A 17,320-nucleotide genomic window follows, 5' to 3' on the forward strand; every position below is an offset into this window, starting at 1 on the left:
CATAATTGAAGTAAAATAAAGATAACAGCAGCCTGGAACAATCACAGCCTCTGGCCTGGATACACTCCCCCACCCTCTTTTTTCTGGCTTTCCAATTGGCTGTGGCATGCTCAGACAGAGCCCAATTGTGCAGTAAAGGGGAATTATTATTTTTATAGCGAGTAACCGTGCTCAACCAGTCAGCTCCATGCCCTCTAAATGCTGTTTATTCAGCTGGCCTGCCACTCAGGGCGGGGTGATGCTGTACATATGAATCTCGTCTCCAGAGCACACTGGGGGGCCTGGCAAGGCCCCAGTGCCTTGGCCTACATTTGGTGTGGGCCGCCCGCAGCATGGTGATGAAATGAGGACTGAAGCGTGATACCCTCACGCTTGGCCGCGGTGCCCACTGAGGCCACCATGGCCAGAGTGGGGGGACTGAGGCACCACTGCGGAATGGATATCATTCTTTGATTTTTGTTTATAGTTACTGTTGCAGGTATTAGTGCTTATAACAGTAATAATAACAATAGTAGCCATAGTAGCAGGGGTAGTGGAGGAGGCTTGGGGTGTAAGGGCTCAGGCAAGGACTCAGTCGCAGACCAAGAGAGCTTCAGGTTCCAGGCGGGTTTATTAATGACGGCAGGCAAGTTGCACAACAAAAGCAGGCAGGGTCGAAAACCGGAAGGCAGTCCGTGGACAAAAGCAGGGTCGGTAACAGAAGCAGGCAGGGTCAGGAACCGGGCAGGCAAACGATCAGGCAACGGGACAAAACGGCAGGCAGAAAACAAAGACGAAGGGCAGGCAGAGTCAAACACGGAGAAATCAGACATCCAAAAAACTGCGGGAACGAAACAGGTACGAAACACACTGCAACGAACTGGCAAACAAGACAGGAACAAGCGGGGTAGAAATAGGGCTGGGCTGATGAGGAGATGGGATGCAGGTGAGCAGGCAGGCAGGTGAAGGTAATGGGGCAATCAGGTGGGCGGGGACCAGGCGGGGAGCGGGGCGGGGCTGGAACACAAGGAAAAACAAAAAGCACATGGACAGGGAAAAACAAAAACACCACAGCTAGGGGGGCGGAGCCCTGACAGTACCCCCCCCCCCCCTACGGACGCCCCCAGGCGTCACAGCGGGTTCGCCAGGGTGCTGGCGATGGAAGTCTCGGATGAGGGCGGGGTCCAAGATGTCCCTGGCAGGGACCCAGCACCTCTCTTCAGGACCGTAGCCCTCCCAGTCAACCAGGTACTGGAGTCCGCGCCCCCGTCGCCGAACCTTAAGCAGGCGGCGCACGGTGTACGCCTCCGATCCGTCGATCAGGCGAGGTGGCGGGGGCGCCCGGGGTGCAGGACAGAGCGGGCTGCGGAAGACGGGCTTGATCCTGGAGACGTGGAAGGTGGGATGTATGCGGCGGAGCAAGAGCGGCAGCTTCAACCGGACCGCTGTGGGACTGATCACCTTAGCAATGGGGAACGGTCCGATGAAGCGAGGGGCGAGCTTGCGGGAGTCCGTTCTGAGGGGAAGGTCTCTGGTGGAGAGCCACACTCGTTGACCCTGGCGATAACGAGGTGCTTTGGTGCGGCGGCGGTCAGCGAAGCGCTTAGCCTGCGCTGAGGCTCGCAGCAGGGCGAGCCGTGCACGCCTCCAGGTGCGGCGACATCGCCGGATGAACGCAGTTGCCGAGGGGACGCCGACCTCCTCCTCCTGGGCAGGAAACAGAGGGGGCTGGTAGCCCAGGCAACAATGGAAAGGGGACAGCCCCGACGAAGAAGACGGCAGGGAATTGACAGCGTACTCCACCCAGGGCAGGTGCTGGCTCCACGCCGACGGCTCCTGGGAGGTCAGACATCGCAGCACCCTCTCTAGTTGCTGGTTCGCCCGCTCGGTCTGGCCGTTGGACTGGGGGTGGAACCCCGACGATAAGCTGACTGAAGCGCCCAGCAATCTGCAAAATGCCCTCCAGAAGTGAGAGGTGAACTGGGGGCCCCGGTCAGACACCACGTCGGAGGGCAGGCCGTGCAGCCGGAAAACGTGACGAATAAGCAGCTGCGCTGTTTCTTTGGCGGAGGGAAGCTTAGGTAACGGAATGAAGTGGACAGACTTGGAAAAACGGTCGATGACGGTGAGAATGGTGGTGTTACCGTCTGACGGGGGCAAGCCAGTGACGAAGTCCAACGCGATGTGGGACCAGGGTCGTCGGGGAACCGGCAGGGGTTGCAGCAGACCGGCGGGCGGCTGGTTGGACGTCTTATTCCGGGCGCAGACAGAGCAGGCGGAAACGAAGCTGGAGATGTCCTCCCTCATGGTGGGCCACCAGAACCGCTGACCGATGAATGCCACAGTACGTCGGGCGCCAGGGTGGCAGGCAAGTCTAGACGAGTGCCCCCACTGCAGGACCTGGGATCGGACAGACTGAGGAACAAAGAGGCGGTTAAGGGGGCAGGAGCTAGGACCCGGCTCGGTCCGGAGGGCGGCACGGACGGTGGTCTCGATGTCCCACTGCGCCGCCGCAACCATGCACCGGGTAGGCAGGATGGTGCTGGGTTCTGGGGTCTCGCCTGCTGGCGCGAACTGGCGAGAGAGGGCGTCAGGTTTCCTGTTCTTGGTTCCTGGTCGGTAGGACAGGGCAAAGTCGAACCGGGAAAAGAACAGGGACCAGCGAGCCTGTCGGGGGTTCAGACGCTTAGCCGACCTGATGTACTCCAGGTTTTTATGGTCAGTCCACACCAGGAATGGCGTCTTTGCCCCCTCCAGCCAATGCCTCCACTCCTCCAGAGCAAGCTTCACCGCTAGCAGCTCCCGGTCGCCGATGTCGTAATTGCGCTCGGTGGGCGTGAGGCGGTGAGAGTAGAACGCACAGGGATGGAGCTTGTTATCGGCAGCCGACCGTTGCGACAGGACGGCCCCCACTCCTATGTCTGAAGCGTCCACTTCCACGATGAACTGACGGGCAGGATCAGGCTGTGTCAGAATGGGCGCAGAAGTGAAACGGCCTTTCAGGTTGCAAAATGCCGCCTCGGCTGCCGGAGACCAGGAGAATGCCCTGTTTGGTAGACGTCAGGGCCGTGAGGGGAGCTGCTACTGTGCTGTAGTCACGGATGAAGCGGCGGTAAAAGTTAGCAAAACCGAGGAAGCGCTGCAGTTCCCGACGGGAAGTGGGGTGGGGCCACTCCTCCACCGCACGGACCTTCCGCCGGTCCATATGTATGCTTCCTGCTGTGATAACGAAACCCAGGAAGGAGATGGTGTCTCGGTGGAATTCGCTCTTCTCGGCCTTGACATAGAGGTGATTCTCCAGCAGGCGCTGGAGAACGCGACGGACATGCTGGACGTGTTCAGGCAGGGAACGAGAAAAAATGAGAATATCGTCCAGGTATACAAAAACAAACCGGTTCAGCATATCCCGTAGGACATCATTCACCAGTGACTGAAACACGGCAGGGGCATTAGTTAACCCGAATGGCATAACCAGATATTCATAGTGACCGGTGGAGGTGTTGAAGGCTGTCTTCCACTCATCTCCCTCCCGGATACGGACCAGGTGGTAGGCGTTTCGGAGGTCGAGTTTAGTGAAGATGGTGGCCCCCTGCAGCGACTCAAAAGCAGAGGACAGGAGCAGGAGGGGGTAGCGGTTCTTCACAGTAATGGCATTGAGACCCCGGTAATCGATACATGGACGAAGAGAGCCGTCCTTCTTCCCAACAAAGAAGAAGCCGGCCCCAGCAGGCGAGGAGGACGGGCGAATAATTCCAGCTGCTAGGGACTCCCGGATGTAGCGATTCATGGCCTCAGTCTCTGGTGGGGATAGGGAGTACAGACGCCCCCTAGGTGGTGATGAGCCGGGCAGGAGATCAATCGCACAGTCATAAGGACGATGCGGGGGAAGCGAGGCTGCACGGGACTTGCTGAACACGGGCTTCAGGTCCAGATACTCCGGCGGCACTGCCGAAAGGTCCGGAAACTCCTCTGGTGCGTGAACAACAGGTGACACAGGAGCTAGGGCCTCATGCAGACAGTGGGAGTGGCAGAACGGACTCCAGCCCAGGATCTTGTTGCCCTGCCAGTCGATGTGGGGGTTATGCCGTGCCAGCCAGGGATGACCCAGGACTGTGGAAGCTTGCGGAGTGTCAATGACGTGCAACACTATCTCCTCGCGATGGTTGCCGGATATGAGGAAGCTCACGGGGGGAGTGGCGTGGGTGATGCGGACCAGCGGGGCCCCGGTGATGGCATGGGCCTCCAGAGGCGAGTGCAGCGGGACCCGGGGCAGTTGCAGCTGGGCCGCCAGGTTGGCATCGATGAAGCTCCCATCGGCCCCCGAGTCAATCAGGACGGAGACCGGGTGAGGCTGATCCTCGACGAGCAACGTGGCAGAAAACAGAGGACGGACTTCAGAGGACTGGCTTAAGGGGGTGACGCTCACCTGTAGTCCCCTTGCTACAGGTGAGCGCTGGCTTTTTGCTGGGCAGGTTGCCACGAAATGCCCAGGTTGACCGCAGTACAGGCAGGCCCCGGCGCTGATCCTCCTCTGACGCTCAGCCGGGGACAGGCGAGTCAGGCGAGTGCGGTCGACTTGCATTGGCCCCGGGAAAACAGGCGGCGGTGTAGCAGGGCTATGCGTTGCTGGTGTGGGTAGGGGCTCACGGGAGGGACTCCGCAGTTCACTGGCTCCTCTCTCCCGGTGTCGCTGTGACAGGCGCTGGTCAACGCGGATAGCCAGATCCACCAAGGCGTCAAAGCTGACCGGCAACTCCCGAGTGGCCAGCTCATCCTTGATGGTCTCCGAAAGGCCTTGGAGAAAGGTGTCATACTGCGCCTCCGTGTTCCACCCACTGGAGGCAGCGAGGGTGCGGAAATCGATTGCATAATCAGACACCGACTGGCGCCCCTGGCGGATCAGGAGCATCTCCCTCGCGGCTTCACGACCGTGTTTGGAGCGGTCGAAGACCCTCCTCATCTCCTCGGCGAAGGTGGCGAAGGAGTGGCAGAAAGGGGCGTCGGCATCCCAGACCGCAGTGCCCCACTCCCTGGCACGTCCCGTCAACAGGGTAATAACGTAGGCGATCCTCGCCCGGTCCGTGGGAAACGTGGAGGGTTGGAGTTCGAAAACCAGGGAGCACTGGGAGAGGAACGACCGACAGGTTCTGGGATTCCCCGCGTAACATTCGGGAGGTGGCAATCGGGGTTCCCGGCTCGGGAGAGTTGGCGGGGCAGACGGGGGAGCTGCCACAGGCGGTATGGGGCGGTTCTCCTGGCTCAGCTGCTGCAGTTGCAGCAGCTGGGACGTGACGCCGGCAAGGTTGGTGGCGAAACTCTCAAAGGACCGGCCTATGGCTTCCAGCTGGCTTTGATGGTCCCCCAGTAATGCGCCTTGCAGCTCCAGCGCAGTCTTCAGCTGGGGTAGGTCTGCTGAGTCCATCGTGGCCAGTTCGTACTGTAAGGGCTCAGGCAAGGACTCAGTCGCAGACCAAGAGAGCTTCAGGTTCCAGGCGGGTTTATTAATGACGGCAGGCAAGTTGCACAACAAAAGCAGGCAGGGTCGAAAACCGGAAGGCAGTCCGTGGACAAAAGCAGGGTCGGTAACAGAAGCAGGCAGGGTCAGGAACCGGGCAGGCAAACGATCAGGCAACGGGACAAAACGGCAGGCAGAAAACAAAGACGAAGGGCAGGCAGAGTCAAACACGGAGAAATCAGACATCCAAAAAACTGCGGGAACGAAACAGGTACGAAACACACTGCAACGAACTGGCAAACAAGACAGGAACAAGCGGGGTAGAAATAGGGCTGGGCTGATGAGGAGATGGGATGCAGGTGAGCAGGCAGGCAGGTGAAGGTAATGGGGCAATCAGGTGGGCGGGGACCAGGCGGGGAGCGGGGCGGGGCTGGAACACAAGGAAAAACAAAAAGCACATGGACAGGGAAAAACAAAAACACCACAGCTAGGGGGGCGGAGCCCTGACATGGGGTAGCTGTTGTTATTTTAGTAGTGTAAAATAATACCTTAAGGCCATATGAAATCATGTAATCATAACTTGAATCCATACATTTTTCCAACAAGTGATGGCTTCTATGATCTGCCGAGTGTGGCGTTTGGATTGATGGTGAGGAGTTCATCTTTGTCATTTCATAATGGGGAATGTCCATATGTGCTCCCAATGTGCCTGTGTACGCAGTATTAAACACATCTGCTGATGATCTGTGTTTTGAAATCACACAATCAGCATCGTGCATGAGGGCACAGGGAAGAGAGCCTGTATGTGTGTGTGTGTGAGTGGGTGTAAGCAGGGATGTAGTGGTAAAAAAGAGGTGGGATCAAGGTAAGGCAGACCATGACATACCGGTAAAAAAAAAGATATTCAGAATATTTGTTTATTTATTTGTAGAATTTACATTTCCTGGAGAAAATGTGAAGTGGGCTATCTGCTACATGGAGGTTATCGCCCAATGTTTGGGTCCCAAGCAATACAGCTCTTGTGTAACAATACAGGTTGTTATAGGCAGGGTTGGGAGGGTTACTTTTAATATGTATGCCACTACAGATTACAGAATACTTGCCCTAAAATGTCATTTGTAATGTATTTTGTTAGATTACTCAAGGTAAGTAACGTAATCTAAATAGATTACTTTCTGAACACTGTTTTTAATTTTTAAGAGTATGTAAATAAAAGTGTGAATGTGGCATATACTGGTTGGGTGATTCTCACGAACTATGTCCAAGTGATGTCAAAATCTAAATAGCTGAAATTGAGTGATTTTTTTTACTGCAATACAAAGAGCAAGATGGAATCCGAAGAACGTTCTTAATGGTTTTTTAAAGAATGTTCATTCGACTAAGGTTCTGAACGGTTATTTTTAGAATGTTCACTTAGCATTGTTGTGGCTAACATTTTGGCACCCCCATATTAAGTCTATGGGCATTTCATCACAGTTTCTTCAGAATTGTAAACTGTTAATTCAAAAACTGTACATTACACGAAACATGAGTTAGAAAAGGCACGGCCCACCCTAAATACACTGTGAGTGAGAAAGGAGTAGCTTAACAATTTAATGTATAATATGTGTAGTGTAAAATTGTTGGAGTAATCACAGTTTTGAACATGTGAAATGTTTTGTCACTGTATCTACTCGTTAGCTAGTTATATTTAATACTATACCTACTAGCCTACTAGCTAGGTGAATATCTAATCCAGTGCAGCCAAACTATGTAAGATAGCTAGCTAGCAATCAATATAAGCTTAAATAATGAAAAAGAGAATTTACTTCAAGATGCTTCTTCAGGTTAGAGGTCGACTCTTTTGAAGCAGATACCAGTTTGGTCGCTGGCAAACACATCTTGCATTGTACTGTTATGTTGCGACCTTTGCCAAATTTGAAAGTAAAATGGTCCCGGTATTTCCATGACATGGTTGCTTTCTGTCTCACTCTCCATTCTACTGTCTTGTGAGTCAGGCAGGCTGTGCGCTTTTTTCTTTTTTTTTCGTGAGGGGCATATGGGAGATATACCCTAGAGTTGCCTATCATTGGATAGATTTTCCAACTGAATAAACATTAAATGAAAAAATAAATTAAATTAAATGGAAAAAATCCTATGTAATACCTTCAGTAATCTAAATATTTTTAAAATGTAACTGTAATTTCATTACCATCAATTTAAATGGTAACTGTAATGGAATACAGTTACTCATATTTTTCATTTTAAATACGTAATGCTGTTACATGTATTCCGTTACTCCCCAACCCTGGTTATAGGCTACCATTAGATGGTTCCTAGGGTGTTGCCAGGCCTGACTGGGTGTTCCCTGGGACCTTACTATGTGGTTCCTACATATATTTAAAAGGTGAAGCTGGAATTCATTGTTAAACGAGACTATGGAAGGAATAAACATAGCTGAAGTCTATGAAGTGTATTAATCACCATAAAGAAAGTATGAAACAATGAAAGACAGTATGAAAGAATGGATATAGTTAGTCTATGAAGAGTATGAATCACCACAAAGAGAGTATGAAACTATGAAAGGCCTGAAAGAAATAAAAATAAAGTTTATGAAGTGTATAACAGTTTTTTTTTTTTTTTTACAATTGCTAAGACAAAAAAGTGGTATTTGTGGCAAAATTATTGAAACCACTCATGTACTCAACTCATGTAGCCTATCTATTGATCTGGTATGCTAAACCATAAGCACATTCTCTGCTTTACACTCATTTAACAATTCTAAAATATACTTTTTGCAAAACACTAAATACAGTTCACTACATTAGACACATCACTCAAAACTTAAATCCCTGTGTTTCTTTTGGAAAACACTGCCATTCAAATGGCACACCTATTTAACAATTACCCAAACCCAGTCCTCACAGGGGAAAACACCTATGGCTAATTTGTTCACTTAAAAATCAGAGCCTGAGCACTATTGTCAGGGCTCAGGCAGGGACTCAGGCGCGGACCACGGGAGTTTCGGGTTCCAAGCGTCTTTGATAGAATCATGAGGCAGAATCGTTAATCAGAAAACGGGCAGGGTCGAAAACCGGAAGGCAGTCCGAGGACAGAGCGAGGATCGGGAAACGGGAGCAGGCAAGGTCGGGAACCGGACAGGCAGGTAATCAGGCGAACGAGACAAGGAGGCAGGCAAAAACGAGGTCTGGGAAAAAGCAGGGTCAAAAAACGAGAAACCGGCAGACAGAAGCAAAATGCAAACGGCGGGGACGAAACAGGCGAAAAACACTGTGACGAACTAGCAACAGGACAGGGAAAAGCAGGGAAGATATAGGGCAGGGCAAACGAGGGAATGGGAAGCAGGTGTGCAGGCAATCAGGCAGGCGGAGACCGGGCGGGGAGCGGGGCAGGACTAAAACACAAGGAAAACAAAAGCACATGGGCAAAGGAAAAAACAAAAACACAACAGCTAAGGAGGCGGAGCACTGACAGTACCCCCCCCCTCTACGGACGCCCAGGATGCCGGCGGTGGAAGTCCCTGATGAGGGCAGGATCCAGGATGTCCCTGGCAGGGACCCAACACCTCTCCTCGGGGCCGTAGCCCTCCCAGTCCACCAGGTACTGGAATCCACGTCCCCGGCACCGGACCTTTAGCAGGCGGCGCACGGTGTAAGCCTCCGTTCCGTCGATCAGGCGAGGCGGCGGAGGAGCCCTCGGAGCCGGGCAGAGGGGGCTACTGACGACAGGCTTGACTCTGGAGACATGGAAGGTGGGGTGGATACGACGGAGCGAGAGCGGGAGTTTGAGCCGAACCGCTACGGGACCAATCACCTTGGCAATAGGAAAGGGGCCGATGTAGCGAGGTGTGAGCTTGCGGGAATCCGTCCTGAGGGGAAGATCCCTAGTGGAAAGCCACACCCGCTGACCCAAGCGATAGCGGGGGGCTCTGGAACGGTGGCGATCAGCGAGCCGCTTAACCTGTGCTGAGGAGCGAAGCAGGGCGAGCCATGCACGTCTCCAGGTGCGGCGACATCGCCGGATGAAGGCAGCTGCCGAGGGGACGCCGACCTCCTCCTCCTGGGCTGGGAACAGGGGGGGCTGGTAACCCAGACAGCACTGGAAAGGGGACAGTCCCGACGATGATGAGGGCAGGGAGTTAATGGCATATTCTACCCAGGGCAGTTGCTGGCTCCATGCTGACGGCTCCTGGGAGGTGAGACACCGCAGTACGGTCTCCAATTGCTGGTTCGCCCGCTCGGACTGGCCGTTGGACTGGGGGTGGAACCCAGACGACAAACTGACCGTGGCGCCCAGCAGCCTGCAAAAAGCCCTCCAGAAGTGAGAGGTGAACTGGGGGCCCCGGTCGGACACCACGTCTGTGGGCAGCTCATGTAGCCGGAACACGTGGTGTATAAGCAGTTGGGCTGTTTCTCTGGCAGAGGGGAGTTTGGGGAGTGGGACGAAGTGGACGGACTTGGAAAACCGATCTACGATGGTGAGGATGATGGTGTTACCATCAGATGAGGGCAGACCGGTGACGAAATCCAGAGCGATGTGGGACCAGGGTCGTCGGGGAACTGGCAGGGGTTGCAGCAGGCCAGCGGGCGGCTGGTTAGATGTCTTGTTTCGGGCGCAGACCGAGCAGGCAGAAACGAAGCTGCGGACGTCCTCCTTCATGGTGGGCCACCAGAACCGCCGACTGATGAATGCCGCCGTACGTCTGGCGCCGGGATGGCAGGCGAGTCTGGACGAGTGCCCCCATTGCAGGACCTGAGAGCGGACAGAACGAGGAACAGGGGTGAACAGGGGGAAAAGAGGCGATTAGGGGGGCAGGAGCTAGGACCCGGTTCGGTCCGGAGAGCGGCGTGGACGACGTTCTCAATGTCCCATTGTGCCGCTGCAACCAAGCATCGGGCAGGTAAAATGGTGCTGGGTTCCGGGGTCTCGTCTGCTGGCGCGAACTGGCGAGACAGGGCGTCGGGTTTCCCATTCTTGGTTCCCGGTGGGTAGGACAGAGTAAAGTTGAACCGGGAAAAAAGCAGAGACCAGCGGGCCTGTCGGGGGTTCAGACGCTTAGCCGACCTGATATACTCCAAGTTTTTATGATCTGTCCATACCAGGAACGGCGTCCTTGCCCCCTCCAGCCAATGCCTCCACTCCTCCAGCGCCAGTTTAACTGCTAGTAGCTCCCGATCGCCGATGTCGTAATTGCGCTCCTTGGGCGAGAGGCGATGGGAGAAGTAAGCGCAGGGGTCGAGTTTGCTGTCGGTGGCCGAGCATTGAGACAGCACTGCCCCCACTCCCACGTCTGAGGCATCCACCTCCACGATGAACTGCCGGGCAGGATCGGGCTGGGTCAGAATGGGTGCTGAAGTGAAGCGGCCCTTCAGGTTGCGGAACGCCTCCTCCGCTCCCGGGGACCAGATAAATGCCCTGTTGACAGATGTCAAAGCAGTGAGGGGAGCCGCTATCGTACTGTAATTCCGAATGAAGCGGCGGTAAAAGTTAGCAAAGCCGAGGAAGCGCTGCAGCTCTCGACGGGAAGTGGGGCGAGGCCACTCCTCTACAGCTCGCACCTTCTGCTGGTCCATTTGGATGTTACCCGCCGTGATCACGAAACCCAGGAAAGAGACGGTGTCCCGATGAAATTCGCACTTTTCTGCCTTGACATACAGGTGGTTCTCCAGCAGGCGCTGGAGAACGCGACGGACATGCTGGACGTGTTCGGGCAAGGAACGGGAGAAGACGAGTATGTCGTCCAGGTAAACGAACACATACTGGTTCAGCATGTCGCGGAGGACATCGTTTACCATTGACTGGAATACAGCCGGGGAATTCGTCAGACCGAATGGCATGACCAGATATTCATAGTGCCCGGAAGGAGTGTTGAAGGCAGTCTTCCACTCGTCTCCCTCACGGATACGGATCAGGTGGTAGGCGTTGCGGAGGTCGAGTTTAGTAAAGATGGTGGCCCCTTGCAGCGACTCGAAAGCAGTGGACAGGAGCGGTAGGGGGTAGCGATTCTTTACGGTGATGGCGTTGAGACCACGGTAATCAATGCAGGGACGGAGGGAGCCGTCCTTCTTCCCTACGAAGAAAAATCCAGCCCCGGCAGGCGAGGAGGACGGGCGGATGATCCCGGCTGCTACAGACTCCCGGATGTAGCGATCCATGGCCTCCCTCTCTGGCGGGGACAGGGAGTACAGGCCCCCCCTTGGGGGTGAGGAGCCGGGCAGGAGGTCGATCGCACAGTCATAGGGGCGATGCGGAGGAAGCGAGGTGGCGCGGGACTTACTGAAAACCGGCTTCAAGTCCAGGTACTCCGGCGGCACTGCCGACAGATCCGGGAATTCCTCGGGCGAGGGAGCGTCTAGCGACACAGGAGCCAGAGCATCGCGAAGACAGTGGGAATGGCAGAATGGGCTCCAGCTCAGAATTTTGTTGCCCTGCCAGTCAACGTGGGGGTTGTGCCGAGCTAGCCAGGGATGGCCCAGGACCACGGAAGCTTGTGGGGTGTCTAATATGTGTAGAACAATCTCCTCGCGATGGTTGCCGGAGATGAGGAAGCTCACAGGAGGGGTGGCGTGAGTGATGCGGACCAGCGGGGCCCCGGTGATGGCGTGGGCTTCTAGCGGCGAGCGCAGCGGGACACGGGGCAGCTGCAATTGGGCCGCCAGGCCGGCATCGATGAAACTCCCGTCAGCCCCCGAATCGAGTAGACAGCGTGGGGCTGGCCCCCGATGAGCAGAGCGGCCGAAAAAAGAGGGCGGACTTCAGGGGACTGGCTTAAGGGGGTCACGCTCACCTGTACTCCCCTTGCTACGGGTGAGCGCTGGCCCTTTACCGGACAGGTCGCCACGAAATGCCCTGACTGCCCGCAGTAAAGGCAGGCCCCGGCGCTGATTCTCCTCTGTCGCTCGGCAGGGGACAGGCGAGTCAGGCGAGTGCGGTCGACCTGCATCGGCTCCGGGGAAGCAGGCGGCGGAATAGCAGGGCTATGCACGACTGGCGTGGGCAGTTGTGCTCGAGAGGGGCTCAGCAGTTCACTGACTCCTCTCTCCCGGTGCCGCTGCGCCAGGCGCTGGTCGACTCGGATAGCCAGGTCCACCAGGGCGTCAAAGCTGGCCGGCAGTTCCCGGGTGGCCAGCTCATCCTTGACGGACTCAGTAAGGCCGTGGAGAAAAACGTCGTATTGAGCCTCCGTATTCCAGCCGCTGGAGGCAGCGAGAGTGCGGAAGTCAATGGCAAAGTCCGACACTGACCGACGCCCCTGGCGAATCAAGAGCATCTCCCTCGCAGCCTCGCGACCATGTCTGGATCGATCGAAGACCCTCCTCATCTCCTCCGCAAAGGCTGCGAAGGAACGGCAGAAAGGGACGCCGGCGTCCCAAACCGCAGTGCCCCACTCCCTGGCGCGTCCCGTCAGCAGGGTAATGACATAGGCGATCTTCGCCCGGTCCGTGGGAAACGTGGAAGGCTGCAGTTCAAAAACCAGGGAGCACTGGGAGAGGAACGACCGACAGGTTCCCGGATTCCCCGTGTATGACTCGGGAGGTGGCAGACGGGGCTCCCGGTTAGGGGGTACAGTAGGAGCAGATGGGGGAGCTGCAGCGGGCGGCGAGGGGCGGTTATCCTGGCTCAGCTGCAACTGCTGCAGCTGAGGTGTGATGCTGGCAAGGCTGGCAGCGAATCCCTCCAGGGACCGGCCGATGGTTCTCAGCTGGGTTTGGTGCCCCCCCAGCAATGCGCCCTGCAGCTCCAGTGCAGCCCGCAACTGGGGTAGGTCCGCTGAGTCCATGATGGCTAGTTCGTGCTGTCGGGGCTCAGGCAGGGACTCAGGCGCGGACCACGGGAGTTTCGGGTTCCAAGCGTCTTTGATAGAATCGTGAGGCAGAATCGTTAATCAGAAAACGGGCAGGGTCGAAAACCAGAAGGCAGTCCGAGGACAGAGCGAGGATCGGGAAACGGGAGCAGGCAAGGTCGGGAACCGGACAGGCAGGTAATCAGGCGAACGAGACAAGGAGGCAGGCAAAAACGAGGTCTGGGAAAAAGCAGGGTCAAAAAACGAGAAACCGGCAGACAGAAGCAAAACGCAAACGGCGGGGACGAAACAGGCGAAAAACACTGTGACGAACTAGCAACAGGACAGGGAAAAGCAGGGAAGATATAGGGCAGGGCAGACGAGGGAATGGGAAGCAGGTGTGCAGGCAATCAGGCGGGCGGAGACCGGGCGGGGAGCGGGGCAGGACTAAAACACAAGGAAAACAAAAGCACATGGGCAAAGGAAAAAACAAAAACACAACAGCTAAGGAGGCGGAGCACTGACAACTATAAATAGGCCACAGGTTAGAAGTCTTGGTTTGGACAACAATGGAGGCCAATATTGGAGAGGACGAGGACGAGGACGAGTAACAGCAACCATTACGAATGAGATCGGGGCCACTTAAGTTGATCATGTGGTCAACCATGGGTTGTCTTTTAGGGAGGCAGGGCAGAGGGTCCAGCCTAATCTGAGTAGCAGGTATCATCTGGACATTTTGAAATGAGAATAGGTAAGTAGACCTATCCTCTATACCATGCTACTGAACTCACAGAACTGCACTGTGTATACTACTGTGCTATTGTAGTATACAGTAGTACCATTGTAAATCAGTAGTTACAGTAACTTACAGTAACATTTCATTTCAGACTGGAAAACCATTCACATCATGTTTTTGCAGAATTACTAGACAACCCCTTGCTGGAGGAAGAAGACGGCTGTTTACCCCAGAGCAGGAAGAGCACATCGTAAACATGGTCAGAGCAGACAATAGCATACTTCTACGACAACTGCAGCAGCACATCATGACTGACAACATAACGTTCAGTGTTATCGACTGTGTTTCTCGGGGTTATGGCGCCCTCTAATGGGCTAGTTTCATTGGTTATGCAGTCTTCATGCCATGTGCACATTTGAGCTAGTTGTAAGCAATGAAAGACACATGGTGCGAAGAGTCGTCACGTACAAGAAAACTTCCATTCACCGAACCTGGGAAAAGATTTGTCTTGTAAGTTCGTTGAACCTGTTTGCATAGTTAAATGTATTGTTAACGATGGTTGTGTAGTTTGCCATTTATTTTTGTGTTGGACAAACAGTATTGTTAGTTCACGGACCGTATTGTGTAGCATATTAGCTAGCTTTATTTACTATGCTAGCTCTCGTTTTTATTGTATGCTGCATTGTAACTGGACGTGGAAGTTAAATATGCGGGTACGTTACGTTACGCTACAGTACGTACAGTTATAGCTATTATGTTTCTCGGTTGATGTAATGTTATGTACGTGATTGAATTAAGTGCATGCAGTGAGCTATGTACAGTTCATCGCTATTTTGTTAGGTTAGCAAGTGCGACGTGAAGAATATCACATGAGCATTTTGTAATGTTTATTTTGTTTATTTCTTTTCAGTTTACAATCACAATTGAGCCAGATTTAAAAGATAAATATCCAATTGCAAGCAGCTTCCTTGGATGTTTATTGAAAGTTGCTGTTAGCTGTCTGCCAAACTGTGCCCATTGTGAGGGCAGAACATTCAGCAACGTCCATTTGGTGAGCTTATCTGCACCGGGCCGTCTCCTGAACAGGCGTTACCTACGCATGAAGCAGCTATACAGGGTACCATTTCAGCGCAACTCTGACAGAGTGAAACAACTGCCTATGAGTATGTGCAAGTAAGCTATGCTATTCTCTCATTGGTACTGTATTCCAGTGTACTGTGCAACAAAATATTGACTACTTCATGTCTATTCATACTGTCATACAATACTGTAATGTTTTGTCTTGCCTGTTTCAGAGAGTGATAGAACTAGATGTTGCTGCAGTGGATCACGAGTTCCTTTACATTGATGAAGCTGGCTTTCACCTTGCCAAAACAAGGCGCAGGGGAAGGAACATCATAGGACACCGTGCCATCGTCACTGTCCCTGGGCAGTGTGGTGGCAACATCACAATGTGTGCAGCCATTAGCCAGAATGGTGTCACTCATCAGGGTTGGGGAGTAACGGAGTACGTGTACAAAATGAGTAACTGCGTTCCGTTACAGTTACCATTTAAATTGATGGTAATCAAATTAGTTACATTTTAAAATTATTTACATTACTGAAGGGATTACATTGGATTTTTTTTTGAAGTAAGTTCTCTTTTTCATTATTTATGCTAATATTGATCGCTAGCTAGCTATCTTACATAGTTTGGCTGCATTGGATTAGCTATTCAGATAGCTTTAATACTATACCTACTAGCTGACTAGCTGACGAGTAGATACAGTGACAAAACAAGTGAAATTACGCATGCTTAAATCTGTGATTACTCCAACAATTTTACACACAAACATATTATACATTAGTTTTTTTTTACAATCGCTAACATCCTTTTGTCCAAGCTGTAGTCACATTTTCAAAACTCTAAACACAATTAGCACAACATCTGTCTGTTGTGGACCATACAATTAACACAATTCATGTTGTTTTCACAGAATATGCAGTCAATTAACACGTTTCTAAAATGCTTAAATTTTCTTTACATACAAGCTTACCCAATACCAAAATTATGGATCTTTCTTGTCTTGTTTACAAATGCTTACACACAGCATGCCAGAAATGAAAACCTAATGTCCAAAACCTTAAATATAGTATAAAGCCTCTACTTCTGCAACAACAGCAGCTCAATAGCTATATTGAAACAGCTGATAAGCATTTTTGAATGAACAGATCATAGAAACATTGAAAATAGTTTATTTAAGTTGTGTAAGATAGGCCAACCACAGCTTATTCCAATTTCAAAACATAGCCAGGTGTTGAAGTTCTTTCAATTACATGGACATATACAGTAAAAAGGGAACTTTTTGGATTGATTTTGTGGATACAGAACATAATGTGGACAAGGGACAGGAATAGTTGGACGAGGGAGAGGAAGAGGACCAGGGACAGGAGTAGCCAGACCAGGGAGAAGAGTAGCCGGACCAGACAGAGGAGTAGCTGGACCAGGCAGAGGAGTAGTTGGACCAGGACAAGGGAGAAGGAGAGGAAGGGGGAGAGGAGTAAGAATGCGTGCATCACATGACCAAATGTCCCTCCTGGATGCAATGGATACCGGCTGCAGAGACATCTCAGCTGAAGACTGCCAGGGGTGGATAAGGCATGCCAAGCGTTTCTATCCAAGGTGCATAGCGCGAGACAACATAAGATGTGATGTGGACGAGAACATGTGGCCAAATGCTGAAGATCAGATAGATTAGAACAGGACTGTGCATTTTTGTGTTTTTTCCCCTTCTGTGGCTTTTTACTGCATTTGTGTATTTTATTTTTACACATTTGAAACCAAAGGCCATGTATATTGGATTTTTTGTTTATCACTGGCAGCAATTTCATGTTGCTAATAAAGCTTTTACTGCAGCAATTCTGTCACATACTATTTTTTTCTACTGTACATTCTATAAAATAAAGATGACTCATTCACTTTTAGATAGTATGTTGCCAAAATGCACACATTCGACACTCAACCAAAAAATGTAGAGTGGTTTACAGTAAAAGGAAACTGAATTATAAAAAACAATGGATTTCATATTGTCTTGTAAGCAGGTAGAACTGAAACATGAAAAGTAATGCAGTTTTTATAATGCCATCAACTGTTAGTATTTTGAAAGTCATTGTGTTATGATTGACTATATGTTCCTCTTGGATAGAAAATATGTGCTTGTGTTTTGAAAGAATGATTTGATATTGAGTAGGGTTTACCATGTTTTGATAGAGTTTTGAGCAGAAAATGAACTATTTGGCTAATTGTGTAATGGGTGTGTTGCTGTGTTAAGAGTTTAGAAAAAGTATCTTAAGTATAGGTAAACGCTTTTTAGCAATTGTAAAAAAA

General features: G+C 52.2%; 1 protein-coding gene across 1 annotated transcript in view; it reads left to right on the forward strand.

The window, feature by feature from the left end:
- The window catches only part of LOC118782867 (Down syndrome cell adhesion molecule homolog), a 94,758-nt gene that overhangs the window by 34,508 nt on the left and 42,930 nt on the right, over positions 1 to 17,320 (forward strand). The gene's annotated exons all lie outside the window — the stretch shown is intronic.

This window comes from Megalops cyprinoides, chromosome 9, assembly GCF_013368585.1.
Source record: "Megalops cyprinoides isolate fMegCyp1 chromosome 9, fMegCyp1.pri, whole genome shotgun sequence".
Taxonomy (NCBI): Eukaryota; Metazoa; Chordata; class Actinopteri; order Elopiformes; family Megalopidae; genus Megalops; species Megalops cyprinoides.